This window comes from Equus quagga, chromosome 4 (assembly GCF_021613505.1).
Source record: "Equus quagga isolate Etosha38 chromosome 4, UCLA_HA_Equagga_1.0, whole genome shotgun sequence".
Lineage (NCBI taxonomy): Eukaryota > Metazoa > Chordata > Mammalia > Perissodactyla > Equidae > Equus > Equus quagga.
The window spans coordinates 25747973-25769304 of record NC_060270.1 but is presented as its reverse complement, the minus strand read 5'-3'; the positions used below and the strand labels follow the sequence as shown (position 1 = coordinate 25769304).

Genomic DNA, 21332 nt, shown 5'->3' with positions numbered 1-21332 from the left:
TAACAACCCCCAAAAGGACTCGGGTTCCGGCCTGCAACGCAAATGGCCAACCCTGCTCTAGAGGAAGTGGCCGCCAGGTGGCGGTAGAGCCAATGGGCCCAGGAAGAACCTCTCGCCGGAGATGTGAAATCATTAGCCGCAAAACTGCGTTTTTCCTATAAAAGTAGCATTGACTCTTTATTGACGTGCCTAAAACGAGATTAATCAATAAAATAAACATTAACTCGACTGGCACATTCCTCGGGATAAAAAGATAGTAAAGTAAACAGACCTTTGAACTTGGACCTTTCTAGCCTCGATTTCATCAATACAACGCCTGGGGGAAAATCTGCTCCTAACTCGTCCGCGCCTGGCTGATTCTCCCTGGTTTTCCGCCCACTCTCGGCTGCCCCCTGCCCCCTGCCCCAGGACACCCCTAGCACTAATCGAGGCTATAGGGCGAGCCTGGCCTGGGAGAGCCATGAGAATCTGGGGCAAGGGGTTAGAGGGGGGGACCTTGGGGGTCCGCGAAAGCCCTCCTGGGGTTCCGAGTCCCGGCTTTGGAGAGAATTCCCGACTCCCCAGCCAGCCAGCCGCCCTTCCATCTCTCCAGCTTGTGAGGAAGGACGCGCCTCTTTCTCATCGAAGAGTCCACAAACCCCTCTCATTCCTTCAATCTCCCAGTCACGGTTTGAGAATTTTCTGCCTCCTTAAAAAACAAACAAAAATGGTTTTCTTGTTTTTAGAGTTTCTGAACAAGCACCGGGGTTTGCTCGCTGTTTCCCCTCCTGGTCGGCAGCGTCTCTTTCAAACCATTTGAACAAACACACAGGCGTCTTGTCTAGCTGCATTATATTTCAACAGAAATAGGACATTAGAACTTTTTTTAAACGTTCTGCCACACGTGGGTTCTGCCCCGATGATCCAGTGTTGAACTTGAAGCCACTCCCAGGTGTCCTGCCTGCCAGCGGACCGCCTCCCAGTGTCCAGTCCTCGCTCCAGGGGGAAGGTCTCTCTGCTCCACAGGCAGGTGAGTTCCTGCCTGTCACAGGAGTCAGGGACCTCCAGGTGGGGCCGGACCTGGAGAAGCAGCCAGGAGTGGGACTCTGGGCTACAAAACCGAGTCCACTTTCAGGCCTGGTTTGATTCCTGGCTCCACTGTTTACAAGTTCTATGATTTCGGGTAAGCTACTTACTGTGCCGTGCCTCGGTTTCCTCGGTACCAAGTGGGGATGAGTATAGTGCCTTCTGGGCAGAAGTGTTGTATTAGACGCGTTAATGCATGTCCAGTGCCCAGCACACTGTCCTGAGTGCTCAAGAACGTTGGCTATTGCTCAGTTAAGTAGGGGATCAGACGGCTCGTGGACTCATGGCCCCTTACTGCTGAGTGGCCCGCAGAGGTCAGCATAGTCTGTGCTGTGGTCTGAAGGTTTGCATCCCCCAAATTCGTATGTGGAAATCCTAATGCCCAATATGATGGCATGGGCGGGGGGGCCCCTTTGGTCCCGAGGCTGGAGCCCTCGTGAATGGGATTAGTGCTCTCGTAAAAGAGACCCCACAGAGCTTCTGCCATGTGAGGACACAGCAAGAATTTGGCAGTCTGTAACCCGGAAGAGGGCCCTTACCAGAACCCGACCACGCTGGCACCCTGATCTGGGACTTGCAGCCTCCAGAACTGTGAGAAGTTAGCTTCTGTTGTTTATAAGCCACCCACTCTGTGGTAGTTGGTTACAGCAGCTCGAAAGGAGTGACAGGCTAGTTCTTTCCAATAACCAGATGTCTTGCTTTACCAGCTTGAATGAAAATAAGGAACTATTTTTTAAGATCCAAATAAGTGATTCCATGCTCCCAAAATAGTGCTTATTAAGAATGTCCTCCTGTTGTTTGTCAATTATACTTCAATAAAGCTTAATAAGTAAACAAATGAATAAATAAAATGTTTAAATTAAAAATTAATAATAAAAGGGGCTGGCCCCGTGGCCGAGTGCTTAAGTTCGCGCGCTCCGCTGCAGGTGGCCCAGTGTTTCGTTGGTTCGAATCCTGGGCGCCGACATGGCACTGCTCATCAAACAACGCTGAGGCAGCGTCCCACATGCCACAACTAGAAGGACCCACAATGAAGAATATACGACTATGTACCGGGGAGCTTTGGGGAGAAAAAGGAAAAAATAAATCTTTAAAAAAAAATTAATAATAAAAAAAGAGAGTGTCGTCCCAATAGTGGGTCTAGAGACCCCTGAGTGCCTCCCAGTCACAGTCCCTTCACCTCTGAGAAGATGCAAATAGGCTGAAAGGGCCACTCGTTGTGCGGCTGCTGCTGAGAAGGTGGGTGGCCTCGCAAGGCCATGTCCACTGAGGAAGGGCCTAGGCCACTGAGGCCAGCCTCGCAGGCCGCAGGTGTTTCTCAGGGCTCAGGATGGGGACGGGGACTTCTCTCTCTTAGGTCATGGTCGGCCTAGGGCCAGCCTGGGCCCCCCTGAGCTCTCTGAACTTGTCCACACGCAGGCTCTGGTCAGCCCTTGCTGGCTGTCCCCGCAGCCTGGGATGAGAGGCTCCCAGGGCACTTCTCAGCCCCCTGAAGCTGGGGGAGGCCCCTCAGTGCAGCTGCCGACAAAGATAACAGGGCAGCCCAGCGATGCTGCAAACCGCCCCTCCCCCAGCCAGGACCTGCGCACCCCCTCACCCGCGCCACGCCCTCCCCTCCCACCTTCAAATCCGGTTCCCAAAACCCCAGAGGAAGTCCTTCCCCTCCCAGTCCCCAGGGCCACCATCATGCCTGCTCTAGATTCATCCTCCCAGCAGGGTCTCCTATTTCCTTTGGCAGAAACCGCCATCCTGTTGCCCCTGTATGTGAGGAGAAAACCAAAGCCTAAGAGAGGAGAGGCGACTGCCCAGGACACACAGCTGGTCAGTGGGCTGAGTCCACATGTCCTGACACCCAACTCAGAGCTCTTTCCCCAAACCACCATGGGCCCAGGATTGAACAGTAAAATCGGGAGGATGAGATCGGGGTCAGAGGTCAGGAGCAGGTCAGGGTGTCAGGGAACCTCAGAGAGCTGCGAGGGGCCTTTGAGCCTGCAGTTGGTGGGGGTGGAAGTGAGGAGGAGGCTGGAGGCTGGTTTTCATTTTTAGTAGGAACTTCCCTCAAGAGCTGCGCGATTAGGTGTTTAATGAATCAGAAACACTTTTTTGAGGATCAGAAGGAAACACCCAGTGCTGGCTTAGGGCCTTACGGGCTGTTCAAAACCAAAACCAAAACCCTAAAGTCTGGGGACTGAATTCCACTCGTTTGCATGTGAGCTGCCATTAATTGATACACTGAATTCGGTCCCCAACAAGGCGCACATAAAATTAAATTAACTAATTATCGCAAATGTCTGCAACTGCTCTCAGGACAATTGCTCAACGAGGGAGCAGGGAGAACCCAGGAACTTTAAGATCAGGCTCGTCTTTTCCCGTAAACTCGGAGCTGCAAAAAGCAGAGAGACAAACACGAGCGTAACATCGCCCTCCCAGCAGCCCGCAAGCAGATGGATGGGGTCCCCACGGAGTGGTCAGACCAGAGCCCCCATCAGTCCTGACCTGGTAAGGCCTGACCTCTCCATGCTGAAACCTTACACCCTCTCCCTAGGATCCTTTCTTGTGGAAACTGGAGCGGCTTTAGGACACCTGGCCTCAAGGTGCCTGGGGGGGCAGGTGGGCGATGGGGAAATCAAGCCCAGTTTGGCATATCTTGGGGTCGAAGCGTGGGGCATTGAAGCTGCTCTGAGCACTTCATCACAGACCCTTAGGGGAGAAATCTAGAGAAGGAAGCTGTTGCCCTAGATGCTGGCTTCTCCTCCCACCTGAAGGCGGTGGATCTCAGTGTGGAGCCCGACCAGCCTCCCCAGATGATCCTGATGTACATTCAAGTGTGAGAAGCTCTGCCCTAAGGCCTCCTGGGACTGTAGTAACCTCATGGCTAGATTGTCCACAGACAGGCCTGCATCTCAGTTCTGGCTTTGCAGTGGGTGGAACCAGGATGAGGCCAGGGGACACCTGGGGCATAGATTGTAAGAAGGCCCTGGCTTGCTGGGTCTGAAAGCGGATGGGCACCCGCGAGGGAGGTGCACCCTGGCTCAGGCAGCCTTGATTGTCTCACCCTCGTCCCAGCCCTGTCTTCCCACTGGATAGGTGTGCACCTTTGACCCTAAAAAACTGCATTCTGATTCTTTTGATCTGAAGTGGAGCCTGGGAACGTGCATGTCAAGAGCTCCCCAGTTATTCTGATAGGCCCCCAAACTTGGGGATTACTGGCTTAACCTTTGTGAACTTCAGTTTTCTAACCTGCGAAACAACATAATGGTATCCACTGCACCAGGTTGCTGTGAGGATTAAAAAAGATAATGCATGTAAAGCACTGGGCGCCTGTCTAGCCTACAGTAAGCACCCAGCAGGGGCTGTGAGACGCGAGTTCCCTGGGTTGCCATTGGGGGGCACTGAAAAGGCTTGGTTCACCCCAGCGATTTTGTGACCAGCCTTTCTCCTGACTGAAGTTCACCCTGTGGGGGAGGCGCACTGTGTTAACCCCTCCCTCGCCAGGAGTCAGATTCTGGAGACAGGACACAGGATGGTCTGGACACCCTCTTAGAAGACGAGCTGTGGGTTGTCCCACGCAGTGACGTCCTGCTGAGCCCCGGGGTGCAGCAGCAGGCTCTCCACTGAACCAGGGAGGAAACTCGGTGTGCTGGTGACTGGAAACATGAGTCCAGCTGAAAGGAGAAAGGGGACAGATGCTTGTGGAATACCAGCCCGGTACAAATGTGCTTCCACTGTCTCCTCCACCTCTCACGAGAACCTGTGAGGTATGTAGTGTTGTCTCCCGCATCTTACAGTGAAGAAGCTGAGATGCAGAGAAGTTCAAGCTGCTCCCAAGCTCGAGCTCATCGCCGTATACAGCGGTGTTCCAGTTGTGCTCTGCAGAACCCAGGCCATTTATGTCACGTTAGGGGCACTATCGGGGCAAGGATGGGGGGGCCCTGGCCCAGCTCAGACCTCTCACTCCCTCTTCAACTATAACGTGGCTTTCAACTGGTTTGGGCCTTCAAATAAGATTCTGTCAGGACTTTCTGGCTAAAAGAAATTTGAAAAACTCACTGCTTGGCACCACCCACCTGCCTGAAGGCTCTCAGGGGTCAGTGTATGCCCCAGCCAGGCCTGGACTCGGTGCCCCAGGACCTCAAGATGAGGTTCTTTGGGCCTTAGCTTTAGCCGAGAAATTAATATGAACAATATTAGGCCTCCAAGTGAGTGTGAGACAGAATTCTCAAACATCTTGAATTGACAAAGGAGTTTTAAGAACTGGTTCTATGTCTCTTGGACGCCTCAGGCAGATCAGGGATCTGAAAATCAGTTAGAGCGTGGGGAGAGGGGATGACGTGTGAAGAGTCTTCCTTGGAGAGATCTGTTGCCATGCTGAGTCCTCCATGTACCCACGTGGGAAGGAAAGGGGGTGTCATCAGCTTCATCCCCAGCTGAGCAGGAAAGGCTTCCATGACACTCGCTGGAGAGCTCACCCAGTATTTCAGTCACCTATTGCTGCAAAACAAACCACTGCAAAAATTAGTGCCTTCAAACAACAAGAACCACTGATTTGTTCACAATTTTACAGTTTGGGCCAGGCTCAGTGGGGACAATTTGTCTCTGTTCCACATGGTGTCAGCTCCAAAATGACTCACTCACCTGGCTGGCAAGCTGGCACTGGCTGATGGCTGCGTGGTCAGTGGGGATTGCTGGCTGAGGGCTTTGCTTCTCCTCTGTGTGGCTGCCTGGGCTTCCTCACGGCATGGAGGCTGGGTGCCAACAGGGAGGAAGGGAGGAAGGGGAAGCTGCCAATCCTCTTAAAGGACAGGCCCAGGACTGGCACAGAGTCACTTCCACCACATGCTGTTAGTTAAGCAGTCACAGGCTAGCTCAGATTCTAGGGGGTGGAGTATAGGAGTATAGACTCCACTTCTTGCTAGCTGATTGGGCATGTATATAAAGGAAGGGAAGGAATTGATGGCGGCCATCTTTGGAGATAGCGACCATACCACAAGACCTCCTGAGTTGAGGGGGTGCCTGGAGCCTGGGGTCTGATTCCCTTCTCTGGAGTAGGACAGACAGATGCACTGATTCAGGGATTTGGGGGCAGAGCTAGGAGCTTGCTGGTATCTTAGGGTCATCCCAGACTTCACTGGAACAAAGACAAGTGTGTTTCCCATGGATCAGAAGTGGGCCACACGGAGGAGTTAGCCTGTGGGGCCCCAGTAAGAAGCTGGAAGTAAAGATGTCACAAGTGACCATCCAGAATACAGATGCATCACGTGGGTCAAGGGAACTGGGAGGAAAGTCCTGGGGTGGGAGTCTCTGAGCCATCCATGAAAGCACCCACGACAGGGAGTCAGCTTTAATTCTCTGTCAGCCCAGAGAGCGCAAAGCTGTCCAGGCAAGCAGCGTGAGACCAGACCCCTTACCTCATTGCCTGCCCTTTCCCTCATCTGGTGATGGTGGAAAGAGCCGCTATGGGATGGAGGCCAGGGGACTGGGTTGGAAGAAGACTTTCCCAGAGATGGTAGCACCAACTGCAAGCCTCGGCTGTGAGAGAGGGAGACTTTCCTTCAAATGGAGACTGAAGAGTCTTTAAGGAAAGCCCACTATATAACCACTGAATGAGATTGTCCTTCTGACCTAAAGTGACTGCAAGGCTCTCTGTTACCTAAAACTGAGCACCCAAAAATCATGAGGCCTCCTGAGTTTTCATCCAGTAGCAGAAGAAAAGTTTCCTCACTGAATAAAGTTTAAAGGGTAGTGGGAGACAGAAAAATAAAGTTTTAGTCACAAACCATGCTTGTTCATCATACAGGTACAATCGATGCCTGGTGCCCCAGCAAATCCTGACCCGGGTCTGCGTTGCCTCTCCACGGCTGGAACGCCGCCACGAGCCCACAGTCCAAAGGCCGCTGTGGAGCAGGCACGGCATGAGGTGTTGTGTTGTTTGTTCCTATGACCTTGCTTTGCTGGGGGGAGAGACGCTCACCAGAAGTTCACCCAGGTCCTGGGGAAGACTTCAAAGGTGGAAAGCGTTTTCATTTCCCTGCAGGGCCTCGGCTCCATCAGATAGAGAAACTCTCTCTGACTCTCTTGGACCTCTTGCCCTGACTGGAAGTCTCTTCCATTTCTTCTGCCTCAGGTCTTAGGTCTGGAAATGATTGCACAACTCCCTCACAAATACATCGTTGGGCATCTGCACCCACTGCCCAAGATCTTAGTATTGCCTAGATTTCTGGGCTGCTGTGTTGACAGCTGAGGTTGCGGGGTCAAGCAGATTGGGGGTAGCTGGTAGTAAGGAAATACTGGATGTCTTAATAAAATACAACCCAGAATTTCTATGTCTAGTCATGAGAGCAGAGTCTCTTGGTGGGGAGAGCTGGACCGTGTGGCTCCAACTTGGAGCTTGAGCCTGACTTCTCCCCATGAGTCTCTCTTCAGCTACTCCTGCCTCCCACACGCTGCTCCCCCCTTGATACATCACCTTTGTCTCATGATCTGGACTTCTGGGACAAGACTAGCCCGCTCAAATAGGTTTTATCAAAACCTTAGGACATACAAATGAGAAATGAACACAAAGAGTAATATGGAAGAGGGAAGTTGGCTCACAAGCCAGGGTTTATTTTGTGACTCTCTCCAGAAGTCCCTCTCTCTGACTCCAGACCTCCCAGCTCCACAGGGTGGACACCACCTTGGCTCCCCCCACCAGGGAAGTTCAAGGTCAGCACAATGAGGCTCATGAAAAGAACTGGATTTCCCCACTCCTGCCTGCCTAGGGCCTCATGTAATAATTCATTTTCTTACGTAAAGAATCTCTTCTTCCCAGAGGGGATTAGCCCTGGGAATTACTTATCATTTCAAGGAAGTCTGGCTGTTGGGCTGTCCCTCTTCCCACTCCTAGGGATTTCTGGATTGGGATCAAATTCTATTTCAACACCATGACCCCAAGATTCATATAGCAAAGATTCATAAATCAAACACAATGGTAAAACTTGGATCCAGATTTTAATTCTTAAGTGGCCAATAAAATCTCCTGGGATTCTTCCAGTCATTAGTACTATTCGCCAAATGTTTGAGCTTCATCTTCCGGCCACATTGTATGCTTTGAAGTTAGGTGTAGGCCTGTGTGGTGGTTTTAAAATATCCATGTGTTTTTTGATACTCTTCCCTTCTGGAGATGAAGTTTAGCTTTGCCCATATGATATGGGCTAGAGTTAATAACTCACTTAGAATGAATAGGATATTCTGGAAGTGATAGTGTCTGACTTCTGAGACTAGGTCATAAAAGGTTTTGTGGCTTCCCTCTTGGGCTCTCTCTTGACTTGCTCATTCCAGGGGAAGCCGGCTGCCATGTCATGGGAACACTCAAGCAGCCCTTTAGAGAGGTCCACTGGCTAGGAACCAAGGCCTCCTGCCAACAACCAGTCCAAAGTTGCAGGCATGTTAGTGAACCGCCCTGGAAGCAGATCCCCCAGCCCCTGTCAGACCTCCAAATGCCTGCAGCCCTGGCATCTTCGCTGCAGCCTTGTGAGAGACCCTGGGCCAGAACCACCCAGCTAAGCCACTCCCAGATTCCTGGCCCTCAGAAACTGTGTGACAGCATAAGTGGTAATTGCTCTCAGCCACTAAGTTTTGCGGTTATTTGTTATACAACAATACATAATGAATACACCTTATGACTTGCTTTGGTCTATGAAGAATGGACCCAAGTATCATGTGTCATTTCCAAGAAGAAGCCTTTACAACAAGGTACCGTCCACGGTGCTCTTTTTCTTGTCAGTTGCAGATGGTGGCTGCCTCCTCAGCCGGACCTGGAGTGAGGAGTGTCTCTGGGTCAGGGTGCCAGCAGTGGAAAGAAGACACAGGCCAAAGGGGAGCTGAATAGAGGTTAATGAAGGGACCATCCGCAGCAGTGTGGTCAGGCTTAGTAGAAACCGGGAAGGGGTGGTGAAACATCTCAGGTTGGCATTTTTACCCCTAAAGCCGAAGGGGCGGGGGAGGGAGCAGTTGCCAGAATTTGGTGGGAGCTGTAGCTGTAGGAGAGGGCTCCTCAACAGGACTATAGCCTTCTGTAGAGAAATGCAGCCACTGCCAACCAACAGCCCTGCAAGGAGGGCTCTGGAGGAGTAAATACCCAACCTTACCTCCTGCTGGTGCTTCCCACTGGCTAACCTGTGTAGTCTGAAATAGCAGTTTTGCCAGTATTTAAATGACTCTTTAAAAATGGTACCAAAGAGTTCAATCTTTTAGCTCTTTTGGGATGCAATTTGTAGCTTACTCATTTGATGGTTCATTGAGAGGAAATTTTTCTTGAAATAGCTGTACTGCTGAGGTCATTCTGAGGTTCTTCTATGGAAGAGGTGGCCAGCATCTGTTTTAGATACTTTCTCGCAATGAAGTATTTTCTTCCTTGTTAAACGGAGCTTTCCGATGGCTACTGGCCTACCCATGACCTGCACGCCAAGAGTCTTGCTCATGGAGGTTGTGGCCTCCCATTTTAGGAGGATACATCTTTTTCCAATTGATCTTGGGCCTTCCACCGTTCTGTAAACATAGATGATGGTCCAGCCCAACCCTAAACGCAGCTAGAGGATTTGCACATCACCCCTCCCTGCAGAGTTGCTTTAGCTAACCTTAGGCTTTCAAGACCCAGGAATCCTAGCCGGAAAAAGGGCCAACTGAACGGGACTGAGCTTACAGAATAAATGACTCAATGTGCAAAGTGCTTAGAGCATTCTTCCTCTCACAGAGGGCCTGTGCCAAGTTGGAGATTTCAAACCGTTCCTTAGAGCCTTGTTACTGTAGCGAGGTAAGCCCCACCAAGTGTCCACTACCCAAGCATCTTCTCCCTGGGCCTTCAGGTAGGTCGTGATCAATCATGATTCTACAGATTAAAATATCTTTCCTGAGAAATAAGTATTAGCTCTTGCCTAATGTCGTTGCTCTTGACGTTTGGACCTGTGTGGAACACTGGCTTTCTCTGCCGGCTGTACGGGAAGTCCAACTCATAAATATTCACAAGGTAGTGTCAACTCGTATTTGAACACCTGTCTGCCAGAGCTATGCAGACCCTCCTCTCGATACCTTAGACTAATAGATGATGTTCTGTTCTAAGACATTTAATACTGGACAGAAGCAGTTTACTAATCTAGACCCTGGAAGTACTGTCCCAACATCAAATTAAAATCATAGCATGTCTGTGGGAGGAGTGAGGTCCGAGGCGGCTTGCCAAGGGATACTCAAGTAGGATAAATACAGCCCATCTTCCTGGAGCACCAATTTTGTTAGAAGTTTTAAGGGGGAAACACATTTTTATGTATAACACATTATGAAACAGACTGTAAAATTCACATGGCTTTTAAATATAAATTGCAAATCTTCGAAGAAATTTTAGCTTACAGCTGGCCTTTTTGGGCTACAACCTCTCCTCACCCACCCCCAGCTCGTATTCACGTGAGGGGGCTTTCACAGCAGAGCTGGAGCAGCATGGGATCTGAAAGTGCCTTGCTGGTGGCAGAGCTCCACCAATGAGAGGAAGACAGAAATATGACCAGGAGACAGAGACCCAGACCCCACCTTTCAGCTCTTTGCATAAAAACCTTCCCCAGGTTAGGAGCAGGTACCTTGCTGGGGGCTTTTATGGCAAGTTCATAGAGAGCCATCCAGGCAAATGAGCTTAATAGGATTTCTTTATAAAATGTTTAAAGATAGTAAGGGGTCTGAGCACCCAATTCAGATGTGCGGAGGGGGGTTTTTCCCCACACCAGCAAGCCATTCTCCGACACCAGCTGTGTCCTACAGTTCAACTCAATTCTGACACTATCCACCCAGAGATAGTGTCAGATCCCACAGGTTAAAGGCTCAGTCCTACAAGACTGTCCCTACCGCGCCACCCCCGACTTCAGACTGGCTTCTGACCGACTGGCTAGACATGGGAGGTTCCAGTGACCCCCTCCTTGGATTCAATTAATGTGCTAGAGCGGCTCACAGAACCCAGAGAAACATTTTGCTTACAGATTACCCATTTATTATGAAAGGCTATAACTCAGGAAAGGAACAGCCAGATGGAAGTGACGCATAGAGCAAGGTATGGGGGAGGGGAGCCCAGCTTCCATGCCTCTCCAGGAGTGTCAGTCTCTCCAAAGCTCCATGTGTTCACTAACCTGGAAGCTCACTGAAGCCCCTCCTTTTGAATGTTTATGGAGGCTGCATTACATAGGTATGACTGATCCAATCATTGGCCATTGATGACTGAACTCAGTCTCCAGCCCTCTCCCCTCCCCGGAGATCACGGGTGGGACTGTTCCAACCCTCTAATCACGCGGTCGGCTTCCTTGGTGACCGGCCCCCTCCTATCTTTAGGGCGTTTCCAAAAGTCACCTCATTAACATAAACCAGTTGTGATTGAAGGGAGTTTGTTATGAATAACAAGACACCCATTTCACCTTTATGGCTCTGAAGCGATTTCAGGAACTGAAGACAAGAGACCAAATACTATAACAAAAGATGCTGCCATTGCTCTTATAGCTCAGGAAATTCCAATGGTTTTAGGAATTCCATGCCAGAAACTAGACAAAAACCAAATGTATACTATTTCTTATGAATCACAGTATCACAGATAGTCTTCAGTGTCCCTCAGTACCCTTTATACGAGGATTCATGTAATAAATTCCTGCTTGATTTTAGACCTCAGAAAAAGCTACCTCCACAGAAGAATGTTAGAATTCTTTGTCTTATTGGACAATGAAAATTATGTAACTTACTGTGTTTCTTTCTGCTTCTTTGCCAGACATCTTAGAGCCAAATTTCCTAGGTCTTGTAATGTGTTCGACTCTGATGCCAGAAAATGCTACCCCTTCTGCCTCCTTCAGATGGACTCTGAGCTGCTCCATCCCTGTATGTCAAGTCTTGTTCTGTGTCGTAAACAGTCAGCAAACTCGGGGAGCAAACAGGGTACAAATTATAATGTGAATTTTTTCAATCAGCTTTTAAAAGGTTGTGATCAATTTACAAACAAAATTCAGATACAAGACAAAAACTTTTAACACGGACCAGAGGACAAGTCAAACACTAGAGAGGGACAGCTATGGATATTATTTTTTAAAAAGAGAAAACCTATACAAATTTGGATTGTTTTGCTATGATAAATAATGCTGCAATGAATACCTATGTGCAATTCTCATAATGTATGTGCAAGGTATATTTTTAGAAGTGAAATTATTGCCCATATGGTGTAACTATTTTCAAGGGCAAACTAATTTGCTATCTCTATTATGATGCTTTGGGTCACAAGAGATGCAGTATAGCACAGCAGCTGCGAGTGCAGACTCTGAATGGCCTGGGTTCGAATTCAGGTTCCACTACTGAGTAGAATTAAAAGCAGGCTGTTAACCCTCCGGTTCACTTCAGGAGATAATGATAAACACAATGGTCTACCCAGCAAAAAATAGAATAGAAAAGAAAGAGCAATGGAACATAAAAATAAGAAAGCATAAAACAAAATGAAAGAAGAAAACCCAAATAAAACCATTGTGAAAATAAATGTAGATGAATTCAACTTGTCTTGAGTAAAAGACAGTGTTGCTCAAATTGGGTCAAAAGTCAAAGGAGAGATCCATTGACTGTTTCCTCACCTTCAGCTAAATCTTTACTCTGAAATCTGGTCATCCTGCCCAACTCACCACTGTCGCTTCTCTTGTCACGTCCTATAGATGGTCACTAAATCCAGTGGATTCTTTTCAGCTCTTGTCTTTCTTAACCTCTCCGAAATATTTGATGCTGTTAGCCACACTTCCTCATAACACAGCTCTTTCCTCAGCTTCTATAAAGCTGCATGTTTTCTGGTTTTCTTCCTTTCTCTCTGGCTGCTCCCTCTCAGTGTCTTTTTCCTTCGCCCATCCCTTAAGCGTTGGTGCTGTTCCTCAGCGGGCTGCCCCAGGTGCTGTTCTTTCTCCCTCTATATAGTTTTTCTATAAGATCTCAGGCACTCCCAAAGCTTTGATGACAACCCATACACCGATGGATCCCAAATCTGGAATCCCAGTCCAGGTCTCAGGAGAGATCCTGAACTCCAGATCTGTGTATCCAACTGCATATTGGATATTTCCATTTAGGAACTTTGTAGGAACCTCAAACTCAACAGTACCCAACTGAACTCATAATTTCTCTCTTCTCTTTCTCCCGTTACTAGTAAAGGGCACCCCCTGGTTGCTAAAGTCAGAAACCTGGGATCTAGCTTTGAAACCCCTCTCCCTTACCGCCCACATCAAATGAATCAGCCTCCCGTAAGTCTTTTCTGAGTCCATTGGCTTCCTTGCATGCTCACTGACAACACCCTCTTCTGTCCCACCACCGTTTCTTGCCTGGGCTTTTGAACAGCTTCCTAAATGGCCTCTCTGCCTTTAGTCATGCTGTGCTACAATCCAGTGTCCACTGTGCTCCAGAGTGTGTCTTCTATAGAAAAAAATTGACTATGATACACCCATGTTTAACATCCTTCCGTGACAAGGCCCTTCGGGACCTGCCATTGAGTATGCCTTGCTCTTCTCATATTCAGGCCTTTGCACATGCTCTTCTGTTTCCCTGAAACATTATTTGCAATTCTTTTCTTAGCTTACCTCTTCTCATTCTTCAGTTCTCAGATCAAATGTCACTTTCTCAGGAAAATCTAAAATAGGTTAGGCTTCCTGGCCATGTGTTTCCTTCTCATCATACAATTTTTCTATCATTTATCACAAAAGTGTTGAAATTTCTTACTTAATTCTCCTGTTTCTCTGTTGTACTGCAAGGTCCATGAAGACGGGAACTGTGTCCATCTTTTTCACCGCCTCGCACCCCAGCACCTAGCACCATGTCCAGTAATCATTAGATGCTCGATAAATAGTTGGTGAATACATGGACAGAGGTACAAGAATATGTCCTCTTCATATTACTCGTAACGGCAGAAAAACCTGGAAAATATTGAATTTTCTAACATGAGGGGTTGAGTTCAAGGGAGTGTGGCCCTTCCTATGTTGAATTACCTATGCAGTCCAGTCATTGGAAATATCACAGTGAAAAAAATGTTTAATGACATATGGAAAGATAGTTCTCATATATTGTTACGTGAAAACAACCGTATTATATATGTCGATGCAGAGTCTGATCGTAATTTTGCTCTTGTGTTTTTAATTTTACCTTAGAATTCCTTATCTCATGCATCTACTTTTCTATTTATTTTGTTCTTTTTCTCCTCAGCTTGTTTTCATCCTGCGGCTGTCTGCTCGTGTTTTGTGAAAGACGTCTCTCCTTCCACCCTATTTAGGATGCTGAATGACGTCCCGGCACTTTCTTCCTGCAGTGATCTGCATTTTCAGGGACTTGTCCCTTCCTCTTGTTCTTTAGGGAGGAAAGGATTTGTCCTTTCTCTTACTCAGTAGCCTTTTTCCATGGGCTCCATTTTTTTCTCATTTTACTTACTTGGATTGAATGAAACAAAGCCGTCAGCTTGGCCCCACGCTCTCTGCTTGGGAGATAATAGCATCCTTTTCTTAGATCAACAGCTTGAGAGGAGGTTGGTGTGAATAGTGCCCAGTGGAATTCTGAGTTCTAGCAGATTCTAGTATAGCTTTGCTCACCAAGGTGACATCTCCTTCAACACCTACGGCCCGGGTCTTTGATTCTGTGACCCCATATGGTACATAACAACTTTAATTCCTTTTCCATTAAAAAGAACCAGAGCTTCGAGGAGAAATGGCTGAGTCCAGGTCTGAGTGGGAAATATACAAGATCAACCTGAACATCTTTTGGCACTAGGTAGTGAGGATTATGCATTAAAAGGATTCGGGAACCAATGGAAGGGGCTTCCACTGGCTGATGATGGATAATTTGAGCATCAGTGGGGATAACTGCAATGGATTGAAACACATCAAATAATTAAATTCATGCATTCACAACATCCCCCACCCCAACCCACCCCAAAGCCCTAATTGGTCTCTGTGGGAGGATACTAGAGACCAAATTATTATTTCGAAAATTGATAAATAAAGGTAAGAAATCAAGCATTTATGTTGCCTTTCCTGTATGAACTCTATCACTGAGAAACCAAATGCAGACTGCGGGGAAGTTTCTCTTCGTAGGAGTGCTGCGGTTAGTAAATGAAGAAGGAAGGCTAGCGTTAGGACGTTCACACCTAGGCTTTGATCGCGAAGAGCCTCCAGCACCACAACAGAGAAATGGAGCCCGGTACCAAAGGGGTCCTGGTGGAAGAGAACAGCAACACCTATAAAGGAGTTCTGGCAAAAGAACAAAATCTAACAAAGCTGATCAAGCCTCTAGATTCAACTCCCTTTTTACAGGAAATTCAGAGGATAGAGAAACATGTTGACCATTTCACCACCAACACGAGGATGCAATCACGGAAGCCCAGATTGTGGGAAACTCTACCTGCTCCCTTCAACAAATAATTTGCCAGTAAAAACAAAAAATAATATATATGTTTATTATAATATAATATTCTCACATACATATACAAGAAATGGTAAGGGGAGAATGTATAGAGACTTAAACGATATAACCCCATTCTCAATGTATGGACCTTATTGGAATCCTGATTCAAAAAAAAATTGTTAAAAAAAACCTATTTATCAAACGAAATTTGAGTTCTTACTGGATTTCTTAAAGTAAAAAACTGTTAACTGTTGGGGTGATAATGATTTTGTCTTAATGTAAAAAGGTCTTTATTTTAAAGATATTATTTTTCCTTTTTTTCCCCAAAGCCCCCCGGTACATAGTTGCATGTTTTTAGTTGTGGGTCCTTCTAGTTGTGGTATGTGGGACGCTGCCTCAGCACGGCTTGATGAGCAGTGCCATGTCCGCACCCAGGATACGAACCCGCAAAACCCTGGGCCACCGAAGCAGAGCGCGCGAACTTAACCACTCAGCCACGGGGCCAGCCCCCAAAAGTCTTTATTTTAAAGATACATGCTGAAATGTTTACTGATGAAGTGATATGATGTTTGGAGGCTGTTTCAAAATGTATGGGGGATAGTGATGGAATATAAAGGAAACAAGGTTGGCCATGAATTGATAATTGTTGAACTGGGTGATGGGAACACAGAGGCTATTATACCATTATATTATTCTGCTAATTTTGCACATCTGATATTCTCTATAATAAAATATTTTATTTTATTTATTTATTTATTTATTTTATTTTTTTTGAGGAAGATTAGCCCTGAGCTAACATCTGCTGCCAATCCTCCTCTTTTTGCTGAGGAAGACTGGCCCTGAACTAACATCCATGCCCATCTTCCTCTACTTTATACGTGGGACACCTACCAGAGCATGGCCTGCCAATCAGTGCCATGTCCACACCCAGGATCTGAACCGGCGAACCCCAGGCCACCGAAGCAGAACATGCACACTTAACCACTGTGCCACCAGGCCGGCCCCAATATAATAAAATATTTTAAAAGTTGCAATTATCAAAAAAAGTTCAATGACATAAAACTCTAACACTTGAGTCCCTGGTAAACACTGCCTCTGTCCTTACAGTACTTGGAATCCTCCTAGCACCTCAGGACCTACAGTGGATCCCATCCCACCACAGGTACGTTCTTCAGTCAGCATCTACAGCTAAATTCGAGCCAAGTCAAAATAACCTTGAAAATCCTTTAAGTTTCCCGCAAAATAAATAAATAAGATACTGTGTATAAAATCACCTTGTAGAGTGATTCTTATGTATGTTAGCATGTGAAAAGCCCTAAGATAAACTAAAGGAAGCTCCAATAATCTGGAATACTTTCTCCACTTGTTTTCCTGGACACAACTTTTTCTTGATTCTCCTCCTACCTCATTAACCACTTTGCTTCCTTCCCGTCACGCCTCTCTCAGTGTTGGAGTGTCCCAGGCTTCAGTCCCTGGATCTCTTTTCTTCTCTATCTACTCTAACCTCCCAGTGAATGCATCAAGTCTCGTGACTTTAAATAACGTCTGTAAACTGATGACTCCCAGATTTCCATCTCTAGCCCGGAATCGGTCCCTTGAACTCCAGATTCGTTTATGTAATTGCCTACTTGACATGTCCATCTGGCTGTCTAATAGACATCTCAAATTAACATACCTGAAACAGAATACTTGATTTCCGGATCTTCCCCATTGTTTTTCCCCCTCCAGTGTTCCTGTTCCCCATAAGTGGCACCAGTTGCTCAGACCAAAAACTTTAGAATCATCTTTAATGCCTCTTTTTTTCTCATATCCCATGTTCTATCTTTCATTGAATCATATTTGTTCTTCTTTAAAATATATCCAGAATCCAATGACTTCTTACTTTTGCCTGGATTATTTCCGTAGTTTTACAACTGGTCTCCTGGCTTCCACCTTTGCCCCGCTGCCAGTTTCTTCTTAAACCTAGCAGCCAAGTCGTCTTACATCAGATTATGTTGCTCCTTTTCTCTAAATCCACCCATTGTGTCCCATCTTAGAGGAAAATCTAAAATCTTAAAATGGCTTACGAAACCCTTCAAATTATTGCTCAGTGAACTCCACTACTTTCTGCTGCCCAACTATCCCGCAGACCTTGTGTCTGTCTGTTCTCTACTTCACTGGCTTTGCTCCAGCCCCACTGACTTCACTGTTGTTCCCTAAACATGCCAAGCACACCGCCACCCCAGGACCTCTACCTTCCTTTAGTCCCCTGCCCAGTTCTCACATTATTACCTCCCACCATGACACATACACAAACACAGGCCCATACACACAAACACACACACACATTTCTTAGCACTCCCTCTCCCACTTATTCCACGTTATTTTTCTATAACACTTATCTCTGATATACTAAACAGTTCTTTTTTATCATTTGTCTTCTCTACTGGAATGTAAACTCTCTAAGAATCGGAAATGTGTTTGTTCACTGCTATATTCCCACTGCATAGTTCTTGGCACGTAGAGAGAGCCGCTAAATAGTAATTGAATGGATTAAATCAATGAAGGGAGGAACAAGAAGAAAGTCTAGATACAGATGGGTAGGCATGAAACCTTGAAGATCCCCCCAACGCTCAGCAGTGAGTGGGGGATGGAAGGAGAATTGAGGAGGGTTCCTGCTTGTCTCCAGATGTACTCCCTTCTGTTTCATTATTACAGCTCCTCAAAAGCTGTCACGTCATGAGATGCTCTGTGGAGAGGCCCATACCTCAAAGAACCCGGGGATCCTCAGTCCAACAACCACTGAGGAGCTGAATCCCACCAGCAACCACATGAGCGAGGAAGCAGGCAGATCCTTCCACTTGAGCCTTGAGATGACTACAGCTCTGTGAGAGACCCAGAACCAGGCACCCAGCTAAGCCCTGGCTGGACTCTGACCCACAAGAATAAATATTGTTTTACGCTCCCAAGTTGTGGGGTAATTTGTTACGCAGCAATAGTTAACTAAGACAGAGTTGGGTTTAGTGACTGCACCAGAAATTCCTTGAAAGCGGTGACTATTTACTCAGTGCTTGTCAGATGAATATTTTTTGCATGACTGAATGACTTAGGGTTTTTAATCTTTTTCTGTGTCTGTATGTATTTTAGTGGGGAGTTGGGGAAAGCTACATCAGGCAGCTGCTAACTAGATGCTGCTTTAAATGTAATGTGTTTCTCTTATCCTTGCCTCTCAGTCCCTAATTCCACTATCGGTTTAAGTAAACCTCTCAGTGGTTGTGATCATGTAGACAGAGTGAAGTTTCCTAAACAAGTGATCACTTTCCAACCTGTGTAGGATGAGTGTTTCAAAGATAGGGATGAGCCAAGAGGGGGTAATTTTTATCAGTAACAATGGCCCCTTGATTAGAAATTTGAATGCTGCTCTTCTTAGAACATTAACCTGTAGTTATCAATCACAGGTTATTGTTATTGATCAAGTTGCTTGATATTTCGCTCTTCAATTAAGATGCACATCCCTGGAGGTGTGGTCCACGGGGAACAATCTTCCCAGTCTAAATGGTGCATCATAGAGGGAGGGGACTTTTCTAGAACCACTGATGATGCTAGCCCCTAGGTCACCAGCATTTAATCCTTCACTTTGAATCTCAGCCAGAGAATGTGTTAAATACAAGAGATTCAACGCATTAACTATTGGCTTCCAGCTTCTGATTTTTTCCACATGCGCATTGACACAGGCAATACCTACGCTGAGACATAGTGAATTCCTTTCATCAGAAAGCTGACTGAGCCTCAAAGTAAAAATTCTTGATTGTACCAGTCAGAGGCTCAGGGAGAACTGCTAGGCTCTGCCAAGTCATGTTGTCGGCGGCCAGGCTGACAGGGAAAGTAAGAATCAATAGATGTGAACACCTCCCTTTAGACCCAGGCCTCTCCTAGGCGGATAATGTGAGAGCCCAGGAGAAAGGTGGTTCGGTCAGAAGGTTTTCACTGAATCCCACATTCCATATTCCAAGAAAGGATTCTGCTTTTTGTGGGGTGTGTTCTAGGGCCCTGGGGATTGGGAGAATGCAGCTGCTTGGCTTTTTTTTACTCAAATTTGTATGCGTCTCCAGCAGATGATTGCTAACACTGCCAGGGCTGGACAAGCCTAGTTCTAATTTTTTGAGGCACAAAAAAAAGATTTTCCAAGCTGCTCTCTCTGAGGAGGAGGAGGGCTTGGTGGTGCATCACCAGCTGGGCAGGGTGGGGTGCGCTATGATGGGTAAAACCGGAATTATGCAAGGGTGTGGGGAGTTGGGCTTAAGACCCAGTACAAGAAGGGATCTGGGAGGGGCTTTCCCTGCAGGGGAGCGGGTTAGTTAGTATAGTTAATAGCAGGGAAGCCCTGGGTTGGGGAGGCAGCTCTGCGGAGGCGGACTTCCATGATGCTCAGGCTGAAGGGGAAGGAGGTTGGGAAACTCTGACAATGAGAGAGTTTAGGCTGGTCCTTTAGAAGTAGATCCAAAGCTTCACATAGACTGACCCGTCTTTGTCCTGGCCACGCGCTTCCTCCCTGTGTCAACGTGTGCAGTGGTCTAGGTCTTCCTCTGCTGGTATCTGAGCATTTCTGAGAAGCCCTGGGGAAACCAGATTCTGGAAATAAACAATTATTTATTCTTAAGTAATTTTGATAGCCTCTGGAGTCCTATCTGGGCCCTGATTATCATTTGATTCATTTCTTCACGTGTTCATCCATTGAATATGCTTCTTGAGAACAACTTGGCGTCAGATGTTGTTCTAGGCTTTGAGGGTTCGAGGGTGGGGAGGCCCATGAAGTCTGTGCCTTCGTGGAGTGTGTGCGGGGATGTTAGGGGTCAAGCACCATCCAAAAGGATGAGTCTGCTGGCTCATCAACTCCTGTGGGCAGTTACTATTCCAACAGTCAGCACAGATGTGATTTTCCCAGTGGGTAGCTATTCTTGAATATAAACAGCTGTGAATCAGCACGTCAAAAAAGCCTCCTTAAAGGAGTCTTCTCTCTTGTCTGAGTCTCTGGAAGCTTCAGAGAAAGATGTTTTCGTCCAGGCATGGGGAAGCTGTGTGTCGGCCAAGAGAAGCTCAAAACGCCTGTAGGTAGGTGAGTTTAGCCTGACCATAACCCCACCAATTTTGTCATTAGAGATGTAAAAACATCCCTCAACCTTCACCCCACTGGCACTCCACCATCATAGTTGGGTCTAGTGGACTCAAGGCACAAGGTCTACCGGGAATCAAAACCACAGATGTAGAGAATTCATCCGTTTATTCCTGAATGGTGTTTTGGAATATGACAGCACTGTTGAACCTCTAGACCCCAAGCAAACTGGTTTGATCTGAAATGATGTCTGAGAGGCACCTGGGTCAGATGGCGTCTCTCAAGTCTTCAAGAACAGCTTCTTATCTCTAGCTACATGTTAGAACAACCTAGAGAATTTTAAAAATTATCCACGCCTGAGCCCAATCCTAGCCCAATTAAATCAGTAGCTCTGAGTAGGGGGTCTGGGCACTTACCTTTGTTTTTTTAAGCTCCTGGTGACGCTGATGTGCAGCCAGAGCTGGGCACCTCTTCTCTAGACTACTCCGGACTGGAGGCAGGCCTAAGCTGTCAGAGAGCAAAGGTAAGTTAAACAGGCTGCTTGCACATGCCACAGGGACATTCAAGCTCACTGGTAAGTTGGTCAATAGGTGTAAATTTCAAAAGCAAATTTCCAAAGTTCAGCTCACTTCTCCTACGGCTGGAAACCTTTAAAATTGTAAAAGCAGACTTTTATTTCCAAAGCAGCTTTGAAGTTTGAAATTTAAAGCTGGCAAGCTGTGTCATCCTGCAGAAGGGAATATTTTAAATTCCTGGAGCTCACGTC

The 21332-nt window shown here is 47.0% G+C and overlaps 2 long non-coding RNA genes across 7 annotated transcripts; one reads left to right on the top strand and one right to left on the bottom strand.

The window, feature by feature from the left end:
* The first annotated feature begins 4687 nt into the window (after window positions 1-4687).
* Window positions 4688-14391, top strand: LOC124237826 (uncharacterized). Its single transcript, XR_006888150.1, has 3 exons — window positions 4688-4823; window positions 6863-13951; window positions 14284-14391. It is a non-coding gene; the product is annotated as an uncharacterized LOC124237826 (long non-coding RNA).
* On the bottom strand, window positions 4815-21024 carry LOC124237825 (uncharacterized). Of its 6 annotated transcripts, none has more exons than XR_006888145.1 (5): window positions 20983-21024; window positions 19976-20085; window positions 13804-15284; window positions 5701-11983; window positions 4815-5556 (listed from the first exon to the last, which is right to left on the bottom strand). It is a non-coding gene; the product is annotated as an uncharacterized LOC124237825 (long non-coding RNA). The 6 variants fall into 6 exon arrangements; XR_006888148.1 differs by lacking the exons at window positions 19976-20085; window positions 20983-21024 and adding an exon at window positions 18221-18792 and having other exon boundaries at window positions 5701-5810; window positions 6843-11983; XR_006888149.1 differs by lacking the exons at window positions 19976-20085; window positions 20983-21024 and adding an exon at window positions 18221-18792 and having other exon boundaries at window positions 5701-6959; window positions 11811-11983.
* Window positions 21025-21332: the final 308 nt, after the last annotated feature.